The sequence below is a fragment of the Crocuta crocuta genome, unplaced genomic scaffold (genome assembly GCF_008692635.1).
Source record: "Crocuta crocuta isolate KB4526 unplaced genomic scaffold, BGI_CrCroc_1.0 scaffold154, whole genome shotgun sequence".
In the NCBI taxonomy this organism is placed as follows: Eukaryota; Metazoa; Chordata; class Mammalia; order Carnivora; family Hyaenidae; genus Crocuta; species Crocuta crocuta.
Window position 1 is genome coordinate 13,619,579 of NW_027530545.1, and position 9,529 is coordinate 13,629,107.

At 34.5% G+C, this 9,529-nt stretch overlaps 1 protein-coding gene across 1 annotated transcript in view; it reads left to right on the plus strand.

Moving 5' to 3' along the window:
• LRP1B (LDL receptor related protein 1B) overlaps positions 1–9,529 on the plus strand; it is a 1,854,983-nt gene that overhangs the window by 883,438 nt on the left and 962,016 nt on the right. The gene's annotated exons all lie outside the window — the stretch shown is intronic.

The following is a 9,529-nucleotide window of genomic DNA, read 5'->3' on the forward strand; positions in this document are numbered from 1 at the left end:
TTTATGCTAATTGGTAACAACGACCTGTGTTTGTTGACTTTTTTCTTAGCAAATCAGAGTTATCATGCATTTTCCAAAAGGGTGATTTGTGGTTTTGATTTATTTTGATTTCTTAGTCCAGAAATTCACAAACTAGTAGCTGTGCTTTTCTTCCTGAATATTGCTGTAAATTGAAGTCACATTGTAACACAGACACACATACACTCATTCGATATTTCATGCTGATGTTTGCTATCTCTCGTTGTCTCCTCCTCTCCATCTCTCCTGCACAGGAGTATCTGTTCCTGGGGAAACTGTATGCATAAGAATTTCAAGATATGTCCATTTATTTTTTTGATTTACAGAAAATTATTCTTGCAAATGCTGCTATCATAAAAATTGGTAGAAAAGTAAAGAAAAATTATGCAGTCTAGTTAAGAAAAGACAAGACAGTGCTGTGATGGAATAAATGTAGTTTTCAGACACAGAATGCTTGGTGATTTGAGTCAATAATTATATTTTTAATATTTTTGACACACAATGGATTGCTTATTAATCTTTATTAAACATAAGGAAAATAAGTATGATTATATTGAATAAATCAGTGGCAAAAATTACAAGAAGGAATATAAAGTATGATTGTGTATAGTTTAGTGAAAATACATAAATATTTAACAAATAGAATCCAACACTTTGAAAATCCTCTTAACATAAATAAAATAATGGCTAAAGCCATTTATTTTGACACTGGACCAAAATGCCTAGCAAAAGCAAAGGACCCTGACTATTTTCAAGGATTCTATGGTAAATGATAATTCCTAATAAATAGTAAATAACAAGCGGTACCAGCGCAAGGAGTGCTGCTGTGTGATTTGAGTATTTCAGACATTGACTGAGGCAGCTGTTGAAAACTGTTCAAACAAAAGGCCCCAGCCCCTGCCATGTTAGTGATTACCTCAACTAATCCAAATGCATTTGTCCCTAGCAAATGGAATGCTGATGGTCAAATAGCTAGTCTATTCAAATTTGCCAGGTAAAATTACTTTCCAAGTTTACTTAAGCAACTTTTTTACATTTAATATGTCCTAGTAATAGTATTAATTTATCCCGTAATATGTGTTTTTAAAACAACTACTTTTTTTTAGTACATCTGGGGATGGCCAAGCAATAAACATTAGAATATCTGAAGAATATAATTTGTATCTTAGGTTGCATTTGATTTGTAAGGCAATGCTTGGCAAACCTAGAAAACGAAAGAGAGGTTTATTAAGCAATTCACTGAAATGCTGAATAGAACATTCATTTCGAACTATAAATAATAAATGAAATGGAAATCTTTTAATGAGAATAAATATTTTTTGACAAAGTCAGATTTAAGCTGTGCAATTTCAGTCACTGTAGAAAAAAGATTAAATGTGTAGAAGTAATTTAATGATGGGAGTGGGGCAGAGATGTGAGCCAGTCCAGGCTCCTCTATCACTCCTTGTAACCCGTGCATTTTATCACCGTGGCAGAAAATAACTTCCATTGGATATGATGAGCTCTTCATTCACCTTGGAAATTTGTGAGTTGATAATGAAGCTGAAACATTCCTTGCATGTATAATTACATAAAATCTCTATTGTACCACATAAGCAAAAATAATGAACTGATGGGAATATACCTCAATACCTGGCACTGTCCACCCTTCCATAGATGCTTTACTCAGAATTTTTTCTTTTTGGAAAAATTTTTTTTTTTTTACTTTAGTATGAGGAGAAAAACAATCATTACAGGTCAAACTGACTTGCATTTAAAATTTGCATAATGGTATATTTAAATACTTTAGTGCAACATTAAAATTTATATTTTCTATCTCATCTCATTGGATACCCACCACATCTCTGTATGCCCTTCCTGTTTTGTAGTAGAAAAAAAGTAGCTACAGATTTCATATATTAGACAGTACTAAATGGCAAAAACAAAGGCGGAGATGAGACAACTAAATCTTCTTTCTTCTACTTTAGAAATGCAAATACTGGTGCTTTCAGAGAACCTCCCAAATCTACCACAATAATACCTACAACTTACTGAATGTGTTAAATGACTGTATGCATTAGGGAGGCATAGCTATGCTTCTTTTGCTGAGGGGGAAATTGGGACAGTGAAAAACTGTGTAACAGCACATAAAGAGAGTACCGGCGATAGTTGTGAGTTGGGGCTGAATTTATTAGCTTTTGCTAAACACTACACTGTCCCTGTGGGTCTCAACTTTTGTTTTTCATTTTAGCGAATCAAAAATGCTTAGATACACTAACGTTAGGGACAATGGCTCAAAAAGACAGTCTCTAAATGGGAGAGAAGTATACGAGTCTTGAAGGGAAGTGGACAAGGTGAGTTGTGGAAGGCTATATTTTTTTAAAAGACCCATCACTTGGGGTGCGTGGGTGGCTCAGTTGTTCAAGCCTCTGACTTTGGCGGAGGTCATGGTCCCACAGTTCTTGGGTACCAACCCTGCGTTGAGCTCTGTGCTAACAACTTGGATCCTAGAATCTGCTTCAGATTCTGTCTCCCTCTCTCTCTGCCCCTAGCCCCCCCAACAATAAACACTTTTTAAAAAGGACCACCAATTGACTCTAATATAGCCACTTAGAGAGGCCTACTTTTAACATTGAAAATCAGTCCTAAGCAATATTGTCAGAGAACAAAGACTAAAAATAATACGCTCAATGAAGTATATTAACCAAGGCACCTTGGGGAAAGTGTGATTATATTTCTTGTTCAATGTTACCACTTTTTAAAAAAGATACCTGATATTTAATATCTAGGGATTTAGCCAGAAGGTTGTAGACTTTGAAGAAAACTTTGGAAGTGTTTTGTAAGCAAGATTGTTTCTCCAATAAGGTATTCACACAAAGCATGTTTGCAGCTACTAATTATTTCCCCCCGTCTTTCTTGAAGAGTACTGTGGTAGGGACACAGATGCCCCCAAATCAACAAGAATGATTGGATTAAAAAAAAATAGTGATGGCCAGCTGTTTTTTTTCAGGACAAAGTACACAAAAATGATTGAGAGAGGTAGAATACTCACTGTGTTAATCCCCTTGTTAACAAGATAATTCAGGATCAGATTGTTCATTCCTAGGTGGAGAGTAGATACTTTCATTCCATTTCATGTGTGATTTTTTACTATTCTGTAAAACTTGAGTAAGACTTTCAGGATTCTAATATGGACTTGCCTAGCTTATTTTGATCCATTCATGCACTCAGTTCTGGTCCAGCAGAATATGCCTGGACAAAAATAAATAAAATTCCTTAGTTTTTATAAACTTTGCTTCTGAATGAACCCCATTCACTGACTTTCTTATTACTCCCCTCTATTTGTGTGCTCCTTTTTGCATGCCAGCCTTAACTTATTTTCTATTGAAAACTCTGCCTAGATTCAGTAAATTGAATCTTTGATGGGAGAACTTTGGGATTTTGATACTTTACCTCTGTCTTAATCAATTTTACTTCTTTTTCTTGAGTTAACAACTCTCTAATAGTCACATATTATTAGGCAACATTTACTGAATGCTTATTTTATCCATTAAATATTCTACATGTATACTACATTGCCATCATAAAAATGTAATATGCATACTGTTTATAATTGTCAGTTTATAGTTGAGAAAATGAGTTTAATAAAGGAATATTTTTTGAAGTTAGTAAGAAATCTTTACCTCTTAGTCTCAATAGATACAGAAAATGACTTCTCGTGATTGTGAAATATGACCTTTTGCTTCAGCCCAGTCTAGGAATTTCATAGCCTTTGGCTCCCCAAGCATCCTCAATAGGATATGGTTGGATAAGCATGACCAGGCTGGGTTCCTGTTGTAAATACAAGCATAATCTTGGGACAAAATTGTCTACCTGCAGCAGCAGAAATGCTCGTCCCAAACCATGTCAGCTCATAGTGAGTTTGCACTTTAGAATATGATTATGGAACTTTGTAACAGTATCCTAAGATTACACAATGTCACATAATGATGAAGAGATCATCATAGTACCTTGTTATACTTTATTTATGAGATATATGCTCAAATATTGAATTTTTATAAACTTGAACTTTACGATTATTTCTTCATCTGATTGGTTAAAAGCCATTCATGTTGTTTTAATTTATCTTTTTGAAATGATTACTAGTGAAATTGTCCACTCCATGTGGATTTAAAAGTCTACTCCGATCTCTATTACTCTGCTAGAGTGACCATGCTACTCCATTACTTAAAATCAAAATCACTTGATGTAGGTCCCTATTTATCTTAAGATAAAATAAAACTTCATCATCTGGTTTCCTTGCAGGAAGCTGGCCTACTTTGCCTCTACTTACTCAAATCACATGTTCTTCCTAAAAATAGTACTTATATTTCCTTCAACACACTTTATTTTCACATTTCTGTATCTGTTTTTGTATGTTGCTCCTTCATCATAGATCATAGGTTCTCATTCCCTCTAACCAGGCATCTCTTACTCATTTTTTAAGGTATATTCTTTCCAAATTTTTCCAGTTGAGTTTAGCAGCCCTTTCTATGTAGCCTTATCACAAATGCATTATCTTTCAGGGCACTGAGTCACTTCCACTCAGCTCACAATCTCGCAGTCCATGAGTTCAAGCCCTGCATCCAGCTCTGCACTGATAACTCAGAGCCTGGAGCCTGTTTCAGATTCTGCCTCTCCTACTCTCTCTGCCCTTCCCCTGCTCTCACTGTCTCTCTTTGTCTCTATCTCAAAAAAATAAATAAACATTAAAAAATTTAAAGAAAAAGTATGCATTTATGTCAATTTTGTGTTTACCTGTTAGTTTCACCAAATAAAAAAACGACTTCTTTAACTTAAGGATGTGAGTAAGGGTGAGAACAGAATTACAGTTAGAAACACAGTTAGAGACAACTCTCAGAAACTCTGTCAGATCATTACCAGAGACATTTAGAAAACCAGCCAGTATAATGGCTAAGATCTGATCTGTGTCTAGATGATAGTCTCACATGTTAATCTTAAATGTTTATAAGATACTGATTCTGCTCAATGACTATTGACTTTTATGGACTTAGTCTCTGACTTCCCCTGGGTATGTGTCTCAATAGATTTATTTTGGGTCCTAACCTCAATGACCACAGAAGCAACTTGATTCAAACCTTTTAGAGTCTCCCCATCCTAAGGCAGTTCAATTAAACAGTAATGGAGCCAAAGCTCTTAAAACAGAGGTCAATTAATTTTTAGTGCAGAGATTAAATAGAACAAAACATTGTGGACTTTTTTTTAACCCTTCTCCTTCCTGGGTCTGATTAGATTTTTTCTTTGGAAGAAAGTTCTGCTATCTTATATTTAGGTCTTTTTATGCATAAAATAGTGAATGTGCTTCTGATCTCACTCATACATACTTAGTTATTATCAGGGTTTCAGATGCCTTTTATAATAAAAGTAAAGGGGAGTGTCAGGATTTCTCTGTGATTCTCATTCCATGAGAAACCAATAAGCTACATCAAACTTGGAGTTGTATGCTTTTCATTCATTTATCAATCAATTCTGGTTCTAGAATTCCACTTGAAAAAGTTCAGGAATGGTTCAGCGCTTAGTTGAATAGCTAAAGAAGAAATGGCTAAGACAATTATTTTCTTCTAAATTATTGGGCTTTTTAAAAGAAAAATTGTATCTCGATTTTCTACTCTCCCACACAAACAAAAAAATGTCATTTATTGGTGTTTGGCTATTTAGAATCAAGACTTTTTGATCAGAATATCTTGTGGAGATAAAAATCTTGCACAAAAACCTTGGCTTCAATAACTGGTTTTGTATTATTCCCTAAGAGCCATCTGTGATGGATGTTACAACTCTTTATTCCCAGAGATACATTTTTATTAACTGTTGTTTTATAAGCTAATGCATGTTTTATTAAAATCTTTATACTTCTTAAAAGCTTCTCATTTTACATTTAGTATACTTTTATAAAATGACTTTTTTTCTGAGACATGATGCTCTGTATGTGTATGTGTGTGTGTGGTTTGTATGTAGCTAATTATTATCATGCATTCCTTCTGGGATCTGGAATTTTAGCAAAGTGATCAGGTTATCCACTAGTGCTCAGAAAAAAAAAAAAAGAGAGAGAGAGAGAAAGAGAGAGAGACAGAGTTACCAAAGATGTTGATCTGAAGACACATTTCCAGAGAACTTTCAGAATTCCCTTTTTGATACTGTATGCTTAATGTTGTGGGCAGTGATATGAAATTATGTCTTAATTTTTACATTCACATTAGATTAATTTATACTTTGAAGTAAGTAACCCTTGTGATTTACAATCAGTACACAATCATAAAAGACTGTCCTGAATGCCTAGTAAAAAGAGAAGGAAAAAGCACTCTCAGCACTCTGTTCCTCTATAAATTTGTCTTTATTGTTGGTTCAGTTGTCAGACTGCAAAGAACTAAATTACTATTTATTGTCATTTGGCAACGTGCTTGAAACTCACCAAAGCCAGTATTCAACATGTGTTGAGCTTCAGTTGCTGGTATTGTTTTTCCTATGAATTTGGTGAAATACATTTTACTCACACAGTGTTCACGTATTCCCCTACAAAGTCGGCTTCATGCTTTAGAGAACTTTTAAATCATTATCCTCATAGTATTATTTTTTGTCCAGATTCACATGTCTGCTTGTTTCTTGATGGATTTTAATAATCAAAGTGGGACTCTCTTGATGATCCTATCATGATCCATATACCAAGGAGATCAGAATGTTTGGCAGGATTTCTTAACAGCCAATCTGAAATTTGGAATATAAAAGCGCTTTTCATAAAGTAAAAGAGCTGCATCATATATTTGAAATCCATTATGTCTAATTACTGAAACCTGTTTATCTGAATAAACTTGATCATGGTAGAAGAAAGAAGGAAATAAGAGAAGGAGAGAAAAGAGAAGGAAAAAAGAGAAGCTATTACTTTCTGGCAACTAGCTTTGCAAAATAATTTCTGACTTACTATTTATTTGATAATTTTTTATCTTTAAATATAGTACCATAATTATCTACTTTAATTCTTTATTTTGCATTTCATTGAAGAATTAATGTCAAGTAAAGTTGGCATTTTTTTCTCTTCATATTCCTTGATCATTAGAAAATTTTAATGTTGTAGACATTTACTGTAGGAACTTAGTATCAAATCTAAAGACAGTGAGTAATAGAAGCATAATTAAGCACAGTAATAAAACTGGCATATATCATTTTAGTCTTTGATTAAGATTCTTGTTTGTTTTTATTTTTACTGTTTTCAGGCTATAGCATCTTGTGACATATATATTTTAACACTAATTTATATTTTTGTCACCACAGTGTTTGGGGTGAAAGGTATGGTGAGTTGATACAGCCCTAGCTCTGTCATTAACTGGCTATATGACCTTATACAAATCATTTTGAAATGAACGAACTTATTCACATAATCAATGAGATCCCACCCGGATTTAAACATACTTTCCCCTTCCATTTCTTTGTATGCTTTTCTTGTAATTGGAGATATTCCTGCGTGTGTGTGTGTTCTGAGAGGAGGAATATTTGTTTCTTCCTCTTATTTATCCCTTTTTAATTGTCTCCCACCTAATCACTCACAATATGTATACTTCAATTGTTTAAAGTACCAGTTTCTAAAAAAATATTCCTTGGGACACCAGTTTGTAAGATGTTTTTGGAAAAATATTTTTGTGATCAAATGAGTTTAGGAAATTTGTATGCTGTGCAACCTTATTGGAGGTTTATGTGTATATAACATGTTAAAGATTATTCAAAGTCCTCCAGTAAAGTACCTGTTTTACTTTGTGTATCCCAGGATTTCCTTAATTTGTTTGAGTATTGAACACTAGATTGATATTTTTGTGGGTGTGCCTGTGAGTGTTTCTGCAGATACTTGATTGAAAGGAGGTGGTGTGAGGCTGTATATATGCCTAAGAGGTATTAACATCCCATCTACGGGGTTATATTATCTACCTTGAGAAATACTGTATTTTTTTAATTTTTTTAATGTTTTTATTTATTTCTGAGAGAGAGAGAGCGAGCGAGCAGGGGAGGGTCAGAGAGAGAGGGAGGCATAGAATCCGAAACAGGCTCCAGGCTCTGAGCTGTCAGCACAGAGCCCGATGCAGAGCTTGAACCCACAAACTGTGAGATCATGACCTGAGCCAAAGTCAGACACTTAACCTACTGAGCCACTCAGGCACCCCAATAAATACTGTTTTATACGGTCTTGGGGAGAATCTCAGATTGGATTCTCCTATCACTTCTTTATATATTTATTGTCTCTGTGGCTAAACCTATACAAGCTATGTGTACAAGAAGATATAGAGTTTTATAGCTATTTCTTCCTAATGGCCAACTGCTTTTAGTCTGTACACAAAGGGTATAGGATCCACATACCACATACTTTAAGCCTTTGATAACAACACCAGAATCAGTTTGTGAACTGGAGCTGAATGAATCATATGTGCAGTAAAGATTTGTACATATGTGGAATTCATTCCAGGAAAAGGCCTAGCCCAAAAGATAATCTGTGGTTTAAGATGGTAGCAAAGAGTAACTTTAAAATATAGACAGTGTCAGGTAACTCCCATTTAATTTTAACAGCTTTTTTCAGTTAAGTAAGGGTATGGTAACAAACATTTCTTGATGATAGAAAAGCAAGTCAAATGATGAAATGGTAATGCAGATGGTGAAATGTTGTTAAAATATTTGTGAAATACAGGTCTAGAATGTGTGCATGCGTGTGTGTGTGTGTGTGTGTGTATAATGATATAGTGTTGGGAGCACATTAATAGGTATGTTAGTTGTCAAAAAGGTAGAATTCTAAAGTGCAGCCCTCATAATTTTCTAAGCTGTTCATAAAACTCAGAAGTCCTCAGCTCCATTATACGGAATTCCTTTTGTTTTTGCTCTCTGCTTTAACAAATAACTTTCAGGTTTGGTTTCTCACATACCATAATACTAGGGAGGAATTTGTTAGGATGGTATCTGTTAGTAATTGTGTCACTGGAGCATCCCGTCAGTAGTTATAAATTAACAAATTGACATTCTGGTTGATCTGTTAGTGTCCTGGGAGTCTAGTAAATATGGAATAATTCTCCAAAGCCTGCTAATCCTTAGGTGAACCACTCAAACTGTGTTCCAAAATTGAAAATCTAATGATTAAGTCTGCATTTAAAATATTCTGTAAATCTTTATCATCTTAATGACAGTATTTACTTGATAAGGTTATATAAGTTTTCTTAGCAACTTTTGTTATGTTAATATGAGAATTAATCCAAAGCCGTTTAATCTCCCTGTTTTAAGGTGATGCTAAAGAAGATGTATCCATCTCTATTGTTATTATTCAGTCCAGTTTCACTAAAAAATAAGTGGTTATAGGGCACCTGCGAGGCCCAGTTAGTTAAGCATCTGAGTTTGGCTCAGAACATGATCTCACAGTTCATAAGCTCAAACCCTGCTTCGGGTGAGCCCTGCCTCTCTCTCTCTCTCTCTCTCTCTCTCTCTCTCTCTCTCTTTCTCTCTCTCA